The following is a 14,720-nucleotide window of genomic DNA, read 5'->3' as shown; positions in this document are numbered from 1 at the left end:
CACACACACTAAAACTCATTTGATTTGTTGATAAAACCTCCTGCAATGATATCCACACACTTGGCTCGAGTGCACTCTGTAAGTGCATTACTATCAATATGGCTGTTTTGGAACGAAATTCTTTTAAAGCTTCCATCATCAAAAAAAAAGAGCAATAACTCTGTGGAATGGTTTGGCTGACATTACTGTCTTTAGTCCGGATTATTTGAATGGGTTTATTTTGTTATTGTCTATATCTCAAGCTGACTTTCTGCCGCAGCAAGCTTTGGCACTAAAGAGCCCATTTGTCTGCAGGGGGAGCCCAGCGCAGGCCATTTGTAACGGACAGCACAAGGACTACAGTAGGCTTGACTAATACCAGAGTGATTGATCATCGATCCCGTATTGATGCCCTGAAGATGAACAGTGTTGGCGGTTTTCCCAGTGGGGTTGGCACATTGATGGGCTTAGAAAGTGGTCTTCTTTTTTCCTTTCATTCTTGACATTTTTTAAGGATGAGGTCTTTAAAAGTCCATCTATCAGTCCATTTTTAATTGCTTGTCTTGATTGGGGTGAGCAGGGCAACCGCATGTCCTTTTCCTCCACAATTGTCAGAGCAGGACGACCCTCCTGCGTTTTCCCGTTGAGCCGACGTGTCCAGCATTACTGTCTTTTACTGTGTGTGTCTGCCTGGCTCATTAAAGAAGTGGATCAGCTGGTTTTCCATAATATACACTGGCTAGATGGCCTGAACACATCTTTAAAAGCCTACCCCCCCCCCCCCCTTGGGTTCAGTGCCTTCATTAAGCAGTGTATCTTCAAAAAACAGTCATGTAGCCCTGAATGTTTAATGAATATCCCCAGATTTTTTTTCAAGATACTTGTGTACATTTAAAAAAAGAGTGATTACGAAACAATAGCCCCTGATCATACAATAATGCCCCGGGTAATAACATACGGTCGATCTAAACACAAGCACGTTTTCAAGCAGCAGATTTGCTTCACGCTTCTCGGCACATGCGCACTTTTTGTCAGTGTGAGAAAAAGTGAGAGAGAGCGTTGGCCACTGAGCTTGTAATTTGGCTTATTAGAAGCTTTTTTGAGGCCAGAGGAAGAGGTGGAGGGAGAGAGATCTCCTGTCGCTGCAGCAGATGAGTCAGGCGGATGTGAGCGTGCCTCTATCTCATCGTCTCCTGGCTCGGGTTGCCGCCTCAGCCAAGGCTAGCTAGTCCAGCTCAGGGGTCCTCGCACCATTTATGAAAACAAGCATTTCTGTGGAAATTATTTTTATAGCTGTCCGTGGCCATAATTAAAACCAAGGCACACCTGCCAGACTTCCCTCACTGTGTTACTAATGTGGGGCTGAGCATGTGGTGGGTATTCTGGGTAAATGTCTTGCATATTTAATCTTACCAGTTCTTAGTAAGATAAATGTGTGATGTGTTTTTATTATTCTCTCTGTCACACACATACACACCTGCTTGTCATGGTGGAACTTTCTAAAGCGTATTCCTCACTGTTGGATGATATTCGTCATATTTGCGTTGAGTCTTTTGCATGCAAGGCAGAAAATCAAGCAAACAAACTGAGAAATGCTCTGTGTCGTGTGAAGCAAGAAGCAAAATCGCTCTACGTCTGGTCAGAAGTTTTCACAATACAGTTCTCAAAATTACCTCTGACAAACTGAGACTAAATCATTTCTGCTTTTATTTTGAAGGCATGATGCAGTACCTAGGCCTGCATATACAATCTCATCATAGTTTGTAACTGTGATTTGTTCAAAGTAATGCTGTTGACTGCTGATACATAAGAATAATAACTTGCATAGAATGTTTAAAAAAAACATATAAACCTACACAGATAGCTAAGGCACTGTAAATATTGTCTTTAATGTAATTTTGTCCACCTCAAATAAAAGTTACCATTTGAAATATCAGACCAATAAGCAGTGTAGATAAAATTGTCAGTATAAATGAAATTAAGGTACGCATCCCTGTTCATGGTCCTCATCCTCCCGTTGACCCTCCCCTCAGGCTGGCTGCGTCTATTTCCCCCACACTACCTCACCAAGAAGAGAATCTTCATGGGCCTCATCCCCAAAGACCAGAGCAGCTTCATCAACGGCATCCGGCAGGTCATAACCAACCACAAGAAGGTCCAGTGGCACAGAGCGGTGAGTGGTAATGGGAGGAAGTGGAGCTGCAGGGAATAGATGAAGCTGTCAGTGTAGGAGAGAATACGTGGAGACCAAAAGGAGGTGATAATGAGGAGGCGTTATTGAGGAGCGTCGGGGAATCGAGGTGTGTTGTTTAAGGCATCGAGTTGCATTGTTATTGACGTTTCATTTAGCGAGTGTAGCTTCTTCCCAGCAGCCAGGAACATCTCTCACTCTACTGGCGGTAGCATCAGCTAAGTTCCCTCTGCAGTATTAGCCAACTGCTGCGATGAAGTGTCTTTATTCCCAAACCTGTAATTTGAATTATAGGTGCTGCGTATAAGCCCTTAAGTCAAAATACCTTCGTAATGCAATGTAGATGCTATGGATGTAGATTAAGTATGATTATGTGGTGAAATTGTAAACAAGGTTCATGCAAAGTATTTTCAATTTGAAAAATGCTTGCTTTTAATTTTTTATATCAGTACTTTGGAATGATACCATTTCTGTTCTCTCTCACTGAGACACAGTCAGTTTTGCCATGTTTAGAGTTAATCAATACGTTGGTTAATCAGTCTTCTGGTCTATCAGGAAATTGATTTGCAATTATTGTTGTTAGTGGTTCACGGTTTGATATTATGCAAGTGTCAAACATTAGTTTACCGCACAACCAAAAATAATCAGCGTAAAGAGTAGGGAATGTTAGTTTCAGTTGCCTCGTTTGATGTGATGCCAAGCAAGAAACACTTTTCAGGAACTGACTCACTAGACAAGGGGATGGTAAGATGAAAAAAACAAAGCATTTATTACTGTAAAAACGAAGAAATTTCCCTTTTGTGTCATAAATGCATTAAAAAAAGAAGGTGTTATGTTGGATACAAACTAGAAGAGCTGCTGATCCAACCACCACTGCTACTGCCCTCTCTTCCTTCCACTCATACCTCTCCATCAGGCAACAATGGTTCCAGCTCCAACTCAGCTCTTGTTAATCATGGTGCGCCACATGGCTCCATCCTCAGACCCCTCATCTTCACAGTCGACACCCACCCTCTTGGTCACAATGTTCGCCATCTTGGTCTTAACTTTCATTGCTATATAGCTAAGATGACGACACGCCGCTTTTCCTCAGCACCAAAACATTCTTTCTATTACCCCCACAGTCACGATATCAGACTCAAACCGACTCTAACTTAACAAGACCGAGCTCACGTTTTTGTGTCCCAAAGCTCTTTAAGGTTAGAGATCTTCTTGACATTGATGGCTGCTCCATCTGCTCATCCCCTAAAGCCACCCTCTACCTCCACCGGTACATAAAATCTATCAGCAGATGTGCTTCCTTCCACCTGATAAACATTCTCCTGCCGTCACTCACAGACACCATCGCTGAAACACTCACTCATCCCCTCATTACCTCCCGTTTGGACACATCCTCAGCGTGGCGCTCTAGCCAGTCCTTCGGTGTGTGTTTCCATTTTCATGTCAGATTTAAATTTTAAAGGGTGGTTTAGTCCAGGTAAATAGGTTTGCATAATGTCAATTCATTCAGCTGTAGCTTACAGCAGAACAGGGGGTAAGAGAAAGTTAAGCAGAATAATTGATGTACAGTGTACTGAGTAACGTGTGTGTGTGTGTGTGTGTGAGAGAGAGAGAGAGAGAGAGAAGAATACCTGACAAATTTAAAGCACAATTGCAGGTCTAGACAAAAAAATATCGAATTAAATCAGAGAAAAAAAAATGCAACGATGGAAGGTGTACTGAGAGAAAAAAATGTCAGTGTGTCAGGTTTACCGGTTGCTCGATTGTGTGTTCACCTGTCTCACAAAGGTTAGCTGTTGTCCAGGTTTTCTGGCTGCAGGTGGGAATGAAAACGTCCTTTTGTGACAGTGGAGCTGAATGAGACTGTTTGAGGTCGAGTTCTGCCACTGTTTTATGGGGTGCGCGCGAGCGTGCGTGCGTGCGTGTGTGCGTGTGTGTGTGTGTGGGGGGGGGGGGGGGGGGGGGCTTCCAAAATAAGGTCAGGAGCCGGACCATTGCAATCTATGTTGGGGCCCAAGTGTCAGCAAGGACCTCACATTCGTCACATTTTTCACTTTGCAAGAAATAAAGTGCCTGTAAGTTCTTCCGTTACTGATCAATAAAGCACTGACATAACATACTTGGCTCACCACGCAACATAAATACTGAAGGCGGGAATACCAGCTGATTATTTTGAAGAACATAGACAGTGTAATGCTGGAAGCATTTATTGCATGTATGTAAATGTAGCCACTTTTTTTTTTCCTACCATGGTTGTTTTGGTATTAATTTGTGGATAGCCTTCTGAGATTTGCTCACCGTACTGAAAATATCCTGCGTTTCTCACTTGGTCGGTGTTGATTCTGAACCTTGCCCTCTTTAATATGGTGAGAACAAAGCTGTGCAAATCAGATCTGAACAAAACTCAACTTGGATGGAGATGAATAATGCAGTGCAGGCAGCTCAGATGTCACATATATTACATGAAACATGCTGTAGATGGAGTGGCAGTGCTGTGTGCCAGTCTTCAGGGAAGGGAAAAAGAAATCAAAGCTCCTCCTTCCACTTTCCCTGGCAAAGGTAAACCACTTCTTCTTGTGGAGTTCATTACAGGTTACAAAGACTGTTGGCTCGTCCTCATGACACGGAAATTTTACTTTTCCTCTCTGCTCATCTTCATCCCCAGTGACAGGATAATTTGAAATGTGTCCTCTGGATTAGCTGTCTTTTCCATCAGTGCTCCACTCCAGTTTATTGCATTCAGTGTAGATGCTGCTGCTGCACAGTCCTAAAACAATGCAGCACACAGTCAGAGAGAGGCAGCGCGCCTCTGTCTAACAATGTTGGGTTTACATGAATCAGATTACATTTCTCCTTGCAGCCTCCTCTCATCGATGGTGATAGCGCTTGTTTACTCGCCCTGCTAATTTTATGTCTTTACACAGTGCCTGAGCCCTATATGTAACTGGAAGCCGTGCTTGTGTGAGCATCAGAGCATTTAGAGACGGCAGAAGACATGAAATTATAATGATTTCTTTTTGGCCCCTTGTGTAACATCACATATTCAGTGCAGCATTGCTAACAGGGAAGCACTACAGCAATCTTAACGTAATTAAAATTTCAATTTGGACCAGTAGTTAAGGTTTCTCTGTGCAAAGCCCTGGAGTGGCATTCGTCAGGAATGAGATAGCAGATTGTTCTGTTCATTGCAAAACACGTTTGTTTGTTTATTTTTTTCCCCATAAAAAAATTATATCGGGTCTAAATATCTTCAACCAGGGTTTCACAGGTTACTGGACTAAAGATCAGTGTGAAGGAGAGAATGAAGCAGCTTGTATGTTTCTGCTCAAATGCATCAGCGTACGAACGGATGCTGTGTTGGGAAAGAGGCGTAACACTGTGAAGTTCTTCGAGTGCTGTTGAGGTGGAAAGGTGCCATGTAAAGAGCTCATTTACCATTTCATTCCTCTGAAGACCTAAAACTCAGTGTAACACTGTTATTGCCGGTCAAGAAAACACCTGGCACCAGCCTGGGGTGATGAGTTCAGAGTCAGCCAGATGGATGGGTGAAGGTGTGTTTTAGGGATCCACAGGACGGCTTTTTTTTTTTTTTTTGCCGCTTCCTCCATCACATAGTGAGTGCTTTTATTTGATAAAATAAAATATACAAATGTGCCGACAGCACTAAGGTTCATTATGGATATCGCAATAAAGTCCCATGAATTATTTCCATTGCAGTCCAATGAGAGGAAGGCAGGAAAAATAATCACATGCACCTGCTATTGATATCTCATATTTTACAGTCATACACCCAATATAAAAACATTAATGTAATGTTATCACAATATACAATGAATAAATACATTTTCTGTCACCCGTTTCTTTTCAATTGACTGCGAGAAGTTTCACCGGCCTGACCAGAGGAGGCGCTAGTGCAGCAAGTGGGACACACACCTCCTCTGGCTCTTAAGTCTGTGCAGATGCTCAACCAAGCCTGCGTTGTAAGGCAACACAGAAGATCCCTGCTCCCCTGGAGTGCCCCATGAATCATATATTTCCTCTTTCATCATCATTTAATGGCAAGCAAATAAGAAGAACCTTGAGTAAAACTGCACTGATACGGCGATATTAGAAATATGAGCGATATGTGCTGATACTGATGACACGCTGATGCCTTCCTCGTTTTTTTTGCCTCATATTGGCCCTCAAGTCTTTAGTTAATATGAGCTTAGAGTTGAGATGAAACACCCTTCATTACTCCTTGTCTCTCCTTCAGTGTACAAGCAGGCACAGCACCTGCAGAGCTCTGCCAGCTCAGTAGAGTTGCTGCCAGGTTCAAATTCTGCTATTTTAAGCAGTTATCATCAGCTGTTTTTAAGTGCAGGACTCTGCAAGTAAACAGTGATCAAGCGTGTCAGCCTACCTTTACACCTTTAACTCTACCTAACCTCATAGCTAACCTGAACGTAGGCGAGGTGAGGCTATTCTTGTAGCACATCCCAACAACAAGGCAGTTCAAATTGCTTTACATAAAACACATAAGGCCTCGTAAGGCAGGATTCAAATTCAGTTCAATTGAATAGAGTTTTATGAAGACTAAAGATTAGTCGGTATAGACTCTGATAAAACAGGACAGAAAGTTGCAGTGTAAGACCTCAAATGTGATGTGTATAAAAACCTTCAGGCTAGTTCTCAGCCCACCTCTTAAAGTATTTCGGCAAATCTAATTTATTCCGACCTAATCTAATCTAAACTAATGATCTATTTTCACAGTATTAATGAAGTCCAACAACACCACTCTTTGTTATACAGGCGGGAATAAAATAAATACAATTAAAACAGCCAAGATCTTTAAAATTTATTGGGCGTGCGCTTCAAGAACTTTTCCGTTATTCTGCTCACTACAACCGAGAGTTGCTGCTCAACTTGCCAAACTGAGCGTCTCAAATTAATTGACAAACTTTATATGGCTTGAACAAATACCTTCCATCCCATTTTTTAGGAAACTTGAGTTGAGAAGAATATTTCTCGAATTATTTACATTTACATAATTTCTCTCGTAAAAAGTGAAATTGAACCTGAAAACATTCTGCAGCAGATAAAGAGACACACACAGCCCACCCGTGGGCCCCAGCCCAGGGGTTGAGAAACACTGTTCTAAAGTGCAGCTGCGAACAGGAAAGTTTTGACTCTGCAGACAAATGCGGACCCGTCTCTGGTGACAGTAATAATGTAGCACGGGATCAGATACGTATTTTGAGCCTGAACTATTCATTGCTTTATAAATGAACTTTTTTTTTTTTGTAGTATTTTCAAATGGATTGTAGGTAGACAGGAAGTCGGCGCATTTTCAGGAAGACTGTTCTGAATTTACACAGTAACAAAAACTACAACAACAAAAAAAAAACCCTAACATATTACACCTTCCTGAAGTGCTCCAACAGCCCTCCATCCATGGAGTGTGTTTATTGATCCGGTCATGAACTGAAGCAGCAGCCACAGCCCCCCAAATGTTGTTCAATAGCATGTATTATCTTCCCTCACAGGTTCAGATGGGATGGAGGTCAGTTGAGGGCGGTTTTGAGGCCAGGGTTTGTTTTCGTTGTTTTTGTTTTTTTACTGTGGAGCACATAGATGCATGTGATGGTTTTTCCTGCATAATCAGATCAAATCATGGACTTCCTTCCTGCAGCGGTGCTTGAAGAAAGCATCTTCCAGAAGCTGGCAGCTGATCGGGGGCTTGATTTTCTGTCCATCTTCATATTTAAAAGGTCTAACTAGTTTCTACTTAATGATGGCAGCTGATAAAACTGGCCAGCAGCTTGCTTGCGTCTGATTAGAAGTGTTGTACTCTGTCCATTAGTGGTCCAGCCTCTCAGTTCTACAAAACCTGAAAAATCTGTCTTCATGTATTTCTTCACCCAGCTTTTATGAATCTTCTTAAGTACCTCACTGTTTCCTGCAAACTACGACTGCATCCTCCTTTCACTCACTTCTTAAAAAAAAAAAAAAAATGCGTGAGACAGCACGAGCCAGAGAGATCAAGATCTTTTATGACATTTGGCAGTGATGATGGAAAATGTAGTTTTCATTCTCAGAGGGGCTGCCAAAGTCAAAACAAACAAAAAGCTGATTGTAGCTGCTGTGAGGGGTTACTGAGCCCAGACGTGAGGCAGCGCTGGAGGAGAGCGTCTTTCCGAGAACTTCCTGGCTTTAAATGTTTCATACTGTAGGTTCTCAACGTCTTCACTGCTCGTCTGGAAGTATTTGCGGAGGTTAACATGGCTCCTCCGTCTGTGCCTCGCATGCCAGGAATGATGTCTCACCAGGGTCACTGGCAGCAGTCAGTCCACTCGGCACCAGGAGGGGGGGCTCAAATGCAGGCTCAGTGGAGGCAGCCATTGGTAGGTCAGGAAGCACCCAGACATTCCTTTTAGTACATGAGTCTGGAAATAGCAACGTATTGATATTGATGTTCAAAGGAAGTAAACAGACCTTTTAAAAGGAAAAGACCTGACTATAACCTGGCCGAGTTATTGGCAAAGCTTTAGGAAGGCGTGTCCTTGACTAAATGAAAGGGGCGGGTGGTGTGTCCGCGGCCATCCTCGCTGCTATTCAAACAACTACCAGGAGAAATCTCCAGACTTTGTAGGCGGAGATTTACAGCTGCGGCATTAGATGAAAGTCAGACGCTGACTGGCCTGACAAATCAATTGCAGTTTACATGTGAGTACCCTGTGCTGCAACGGTCCACGGCCTCTCCCCACCAGGGATACAAAACTGAACCGTTAAAAAAAAGAAAAAAAAAATCAATTGTTCAATTCACTACCCAGGTTCAAGTGGCAGTGAATTGCAATTATTGGGTTTCACATGGAAACAAAGTTATTTGGTTGTGTGTATCTGCTGAGTGTGCAGCACACACACTCGCACATAATGCTCGTCAGCTCCGTCTTCGCTGAGAAAGCAAAGAAGAGCACAAATGCAATGGCGACCATCAATGACGGCCGAACACAGACTGCGTTATCTGTTAATTTAAGCTTAGGGTGAGCTGCCGTCGCTTGCTGGGGATGTTTTTAAACTCCTGGATGTACAGAACTAACTGAAATAAAATCACCCAAAACCACAGTTCCTGGATGTCCTGATAAACTGCTCCCCTAATACTCGCTCAGCCTTTGTTGGAGGGTACAAAAACTGTGTATTTGTACTGATATAAATAATTTGGTAACACATGGAGACAAACTATGACTTCAAACTGCGCTTGGCAATTTGGAATTTTTCTTATTTGGGTCCAGTTGCTTCTAACTGTGTCTGAGTATGTTTGTCACCCACCTTGGCAACGTTTATCCTTCTTTACTGGAGTGTATTCTGAGGAGGAGGAGTCTACAGCCGGGTCTTCATAAACTGCCCTCCTCACCACAGGAAAGTATACTTGCTATTACCTTTACCCACCACAGTGCTCCAACCCACACCCAGGCACAGCTCAGTGTTCCAGCATACTGAATCCAGGCCCCGGTTCCTTTAAGAAAGCCTTCTTTCGTACTTGTCTCACTTGCTCTGTTTGAAATAATGGCAGGAAAATACTCAGTCTTCAGGAAAATAACACTTCTGTTTGTTTAATAATTATATTATTGACAAAAACAATTTGATCAGAATCAGTCTTCTAAATCCCTCCGCCGCTCTGCTCTCCCTGTCCACACCTGTGTGCAGGTCAGATGCCGATGTCTGGAGGTCAGAGAGGAGCTGTCCCTCAGCCCGGGATGCCCCAAGTCTTCGGCACCACGGAGGATGAAATCTTAAAGGACCTCATTTGATTGGACTCAGGAACGAGGTTTTTGGCTGAAACCCAGCTGTCATTGCGGGTGCTTTCATATGCTGTTATGCTTTATTGCTACAAACGTTCAACAGAATTAAGAAACGAATCAAATAGACTTTTTCCACAGGACTGAGCAGCTGATGTTAATTACAGGCAGACATTGCAAGCACTAGTTTTCATGTGAACAGTCAAGCTGACAGTGCGCTAATAGATCATGCTACGCAATCACATTAATAAAACTACATTTACGTTTTGAGATTTTACTTTTTTCTGTTACATTCCTTTGAATGAAGTCATACTTCAGGCAACAAATGTGTTTTGCCGTTTGGGTACTGAGAAATAGACGTCTTTTGCTCACTGCGTCACTTCTTTGTGACTCTAGAGTGCAGAAAGAGCCAGCCAGGTATACTCAGCTTGAAGCTATTAGAGACTAGCAACAGCAAAACTCTCCGGAAATGTCAGTTTTGAAACTCTCAAGGTGGGTGTCTGATATAGACCGCATTCCTTAACCATGCTTATGTTCATTCATTATATGCAAACACTTTGGTATGAGCCATAAAAAAACAACAACAACAAAAACGGTAACGCTTTTGGTTTGGTGCAAGAGCGAATGAGCGTGGAGAAGTGCCACCAGCTAGCATATTCACTTGAACCAACTTGCTTGTGCTGGTTGCACTTTTGAGTTTATAAACTGATGTTTTTAGCTTTTGTTAGCTTCAGGCTATGGTAAATATACGTCGCTGGCTTTTGCTGCATTATGGAGTCACAAAGAAGTGATGCAGGAGGGAAAAATACATGCCTCAGTGAGCACAAAACACCTTTTTGGTAAGAAATGAAAAGGCAGAACTGCAAAGTATTGCTTTACTTATAATACAGTTGGTGTATGAGGATATAATAAAGTCATGAAGAATTATTTATCAATGTGAAGAGGTTTTCCTCGTGATGTACGCTTGTGATGGCCGGTCGCTACTGTCCTGCCTCCTCCGGAGTGAATGCAGCCCGGGCTCTTGAGGTGAGAGTGACTGAAATAGACAAAACAGTTACTTCAATGTCTTTTTCTGCCAAATGGTGTCACAGTGTTAATTTTAACTACTCCAATATGTCGTGGAACCATAGAGAGTCCTCTTGTGCCAAGTAGTCCTACCAGATGGCATCAGTTGGCCATGTTTCTCTTGGCATAACGAACAATCAGGCTGACCGCATGCGCATGAAACCCACTCCTCATAAATGCCCACATTCTGCCTTCCAAACACACACTGAGCATGCAAGTTAAATTCTGCATACCAACAAACACTGACACACACCAGCAGGAAGTGATGTCAGTCGCTGTCACCTGGGAGACAGAGATGGTTGCTAAGAGACCATGACAGTGGGCTCTTGTTTCTGAGCTTTTCCTCAGCCCCGCTTTCACATGGACTCACACAGATAGACACTAGTCCCTCAGTGGCTGGTGTTCATCCCTTAATCACTGGCCGGCCCTCCGAGCCCGGCTTAGCTTCACTTCTATCTCTCTCTGTCTCCTTCTGTCTCTCCACCTCCATCTATCTGCCTCCATCTCAACATCCAGCTATTAGCGCCTGTCTGAGCTCATAAGTTTGGCGCTATCTTTCCTATTAACAGCAACACCACATGATGAACAGTGGTGGTAAATTAAACGGCGGCTGAACTGACCTCCAATTAATTTGATCTTCTGGTGAACGTAAACCAAAACAGTCACTTTTTACGATTCAATACTGAACACATTACTGTATACGATCTCTTTTAAACACCCTTGCTTCATCGGCCAGGTTTGTTCCTTAGTATGGCGGACAGAGAGAAGGCTTGATGTTATGTATAAAGTATTTTTCCACCATGATATTGTGTGGAACTGTGAGATGATATGTTCTCAAACTTTTTTATATTGCAGAACTCCTAATATGTCAACTCCCCTCAATCAAAGACAGGGAAATTATCAGACAGACGGGATCATTTCAGGAGAATATTCTAATGAAATTATATATTTAAAAGGTTCAAACCACCGATGCAACTAGGTAGAGATGAGCGGCAGGTGGTTTTGGGGAGAGTGCCTTGAAAAAAAATCAAAAGGTCTTGGGCGGTTGGGTTAAAAAAAAAACAACAACACACACACACAAAGGCAGCATCTGTGTGTGAGTTTGTGAGAGAACGAGAGAGGAAGAGAGAGAGTTTATGTCTTTCATCAACAATAAAAATCCCAGTTTGGAATAACTCGTCCGTAGTGGAGAGAGAGAGTTTCTGTTGGCTGCAGCAGCATCAGCACCATGGAGAGCGCTCAGGCAGCCCTTCCTCCTGACGGCTGTCCGACTGTAATCCAACAGAGCATAAATTTGGTGATTTGGAGGTCATGGCTTGGGTTTTGGTTGTTAATGTGCATTTTTTCAGGAAGGATTTTCTCTCATAGCGACTCACACGGATGCGGGACCCAGACCCTCACACCACTACTGTCAGGTAATATGTTTCAATGCATTTACATAAAGTGAGTTAAAGTACTCCTCGTTTTGCTGAGAACCCCCTGGAGGACCCTCAAGGACCCCTGGGGCTCCCTGGACCCCATTTCGAGGTCCCCTCAACTAAATGGGCCATGAAGCATTCAGGTTTTTAAGGACGTTGCTGCATAAATTTACATATTGAAGAAAACTTGATTTAAAAAAAAAACAAAAAAACAACAACCCTAAAACACAGTTGATTTTATCAAAATTGGGTATATATGTTAACAAAGAAGTACTCCGAAGTAGGATTATGTCTCCCTGCTTGCTGGACAGGGCGAGGCATCAGTCAGCAGATTCGTCTGAAATTCAGCAGTCTGGTTTTTGGCGGCCCAGGTTCTAGATCCATGGATGTGTATTAATTTGGTAAAGAACATTTTTTTGCTTTATAATAATAGTAACATTCAAATGTGTTGCCTCTTATTGATGCTGTGAAAAAATAGAATTGAGTGTTTAGGAGATGTAAAAACAAATAAATAAAAATGACATAGATAAGATTCAGAAGTGTGTCCTCCAAGTGGTTTCTGTGGCTCATCGGGATCTGGGTCATAGTGGCTGGCTGCACTTAGCAAGGTAGCCCAAGGCCCCTTCTGAAGTGATGTACTCCAGTTCCTTGTGGGGGACTCAGAGGAAATCCCTGACCAGGTTATGTGTGTAATCTCAAACTACCGTCAAACTCATTTGACTTTAATTTGCAACAAAACTTTCAGCTAACGTTCAGGGAGGGCGCCGGTGCCTCAGGCAAGGACGTACATCAACACTGTGTTGATGTTTGCTGTGGATTAGGAGGTCCTTGCCCCACTGTGTTGACATGTTCCAGAGAACACGGTGTTTCTGCTGGGACGTAGGACAGATGTTCGAAGAACCCGACATTCAGGGTGGGATCCTAGACCAGGCACCGCCACATGAGGACGGCTGGGGAACTTCTTGCACTCCCAAGGACAAGTAAATGGTACATGCACTGCCTTTATTTAATGCTTTTCTAGTCACCAACAATTCAAAGAGATTTAAAACACACTCATCCGCTGACGTTTCGAGGTATGTTCTTGAGGAACCCTCAGCCCTCAGCAGCCCACTCAATCCTGTATTGGGAGCTTCACAAATTCCTATATACAGTATCAATAGGATATTATTATATATAAACTTGACTTTTCTCCCAAAGGTGACTGTGTTCTAGAGCAAGAAGGAGTTGAAACCTGGTAAAAAATTTGTGTTTTGCACGACGCAGCAGACTAATGCTGCACTGTAAGTATCACTCCCCACATCCACTAAGGGGCACTAGAGAAAAACCCACTGGCTAAATATTGTGTTGATGCACAAAAAGTTAAGAAAACACAGCGTCATTATAATGTAAATCAAATGAGGTCTGTTAGATTAGACTTCCTACATCCGCTAGATGGCGCTATGACTCAAACTCAGCTTGTAAATGCCTTCAGGTTGGGATTAACGCGTGAAGTTCGACCTTGTGCAGTCCATTTACTCCTGTTTCCGGGTTTAATGTACGTTAATGTTTGAAAAGACTCTGTACTTTTCTGCTGACAGATAAACAAAAAACTTAAGGAGAAGCAGGTAAAAACTTCTGCAGCCTTTGATTGATGAAGGGTGGATTCTGAGGCCAGAGCTCTGAACGCATGGTGGTCAGGTGGATCAGGTGTGATGGACAAGCCTGGTAAAATCAGATGTAATGTTAGGCTGAACTGGGAAGTCCCCTTACAGCAGTGTTTCAAAAGTCATTTCTCCTTCATCCTTGGGGAGGCTGCAGGAATTGAATGTAACTGGGCCATTCTCAAAGCCTCCATTGTGGCGGCAGCTGTCTACACGTGCTTTGTGGGGGGATTATGTCTCCTGGGGGGTCGTTTAGGGGGTACAGTGGAAATGAGGGGATCCACAGCTGTCGATATGAGTCAGAGGCAGAGCCGTAGCATTTCAGACTTCTTCTTTTTTTTTTTTTGAACAAAATCTGAATTACAAAAAAAATGTGATGTTAAAGTTCAGTGATAATGGAGGTGAGCTGCAAATGTCACTTTACACAGGAAGATAACCTTAAAGGAACATGCCAACTTTTGGGGAAATAAGATTATTTGTGATCTTTCCCGGACTAGGAAAAGAAGATAGATACTCTTGTCTGTGTCGGGACCCACAGACATTGGCTGACTGCTCGAGCTAGCAAGGACTTTCCCTGAGGTATGCCAACACTTTCCACCAACCACCATTCATTGTGTTAAGCTAACTAGCAGTCAGCTGGTACCTCAGC

General features: G+C 43.0%; 1 long non-coding RNA gene across 1 annotated transcript in view; it reads left to right on the top strand.

Moving 5' to 3' along the window:
- LOC147244735 (uncharacterized) overlaps positions 1–10,862 on the top strand; it is a 15,921-nt gene extending 5,059 nt beyond the window's left edge. The window contains exons 6-7 of the long non-coding RNA XR_015110081.1: positions 2,013–2,152; positions 9,857–10,862. This is a non-coding gene — a long non-coding RNA (uncharacterized LOC147244735). The remainder of the gene's footprint in view (positions 1–2,012; positions 2,153–9,856) is intronic.
- Positions 10,863–14,720: the final 3,858 nt, after the last annotated feature.

This window comes from Aulostomus chinensis, chromosome 18 (genome assembly GCF_037954235.1).
Source record: "Aulostomus chinensis isolate RoL2024-O1b breed Wild chromosome 18, RoL_Achi_v1.0, whole genome shotgun sequence".
NCBI lineage: Eukaryota > Metazoa > Chordata > Actinopteri > Syngnathiformes > Aulostomidae > Aulostomus > Aulostomus chinensis.
This window is presented reverse-complemented; position numbering and strand designations above follow the sequence as displayed.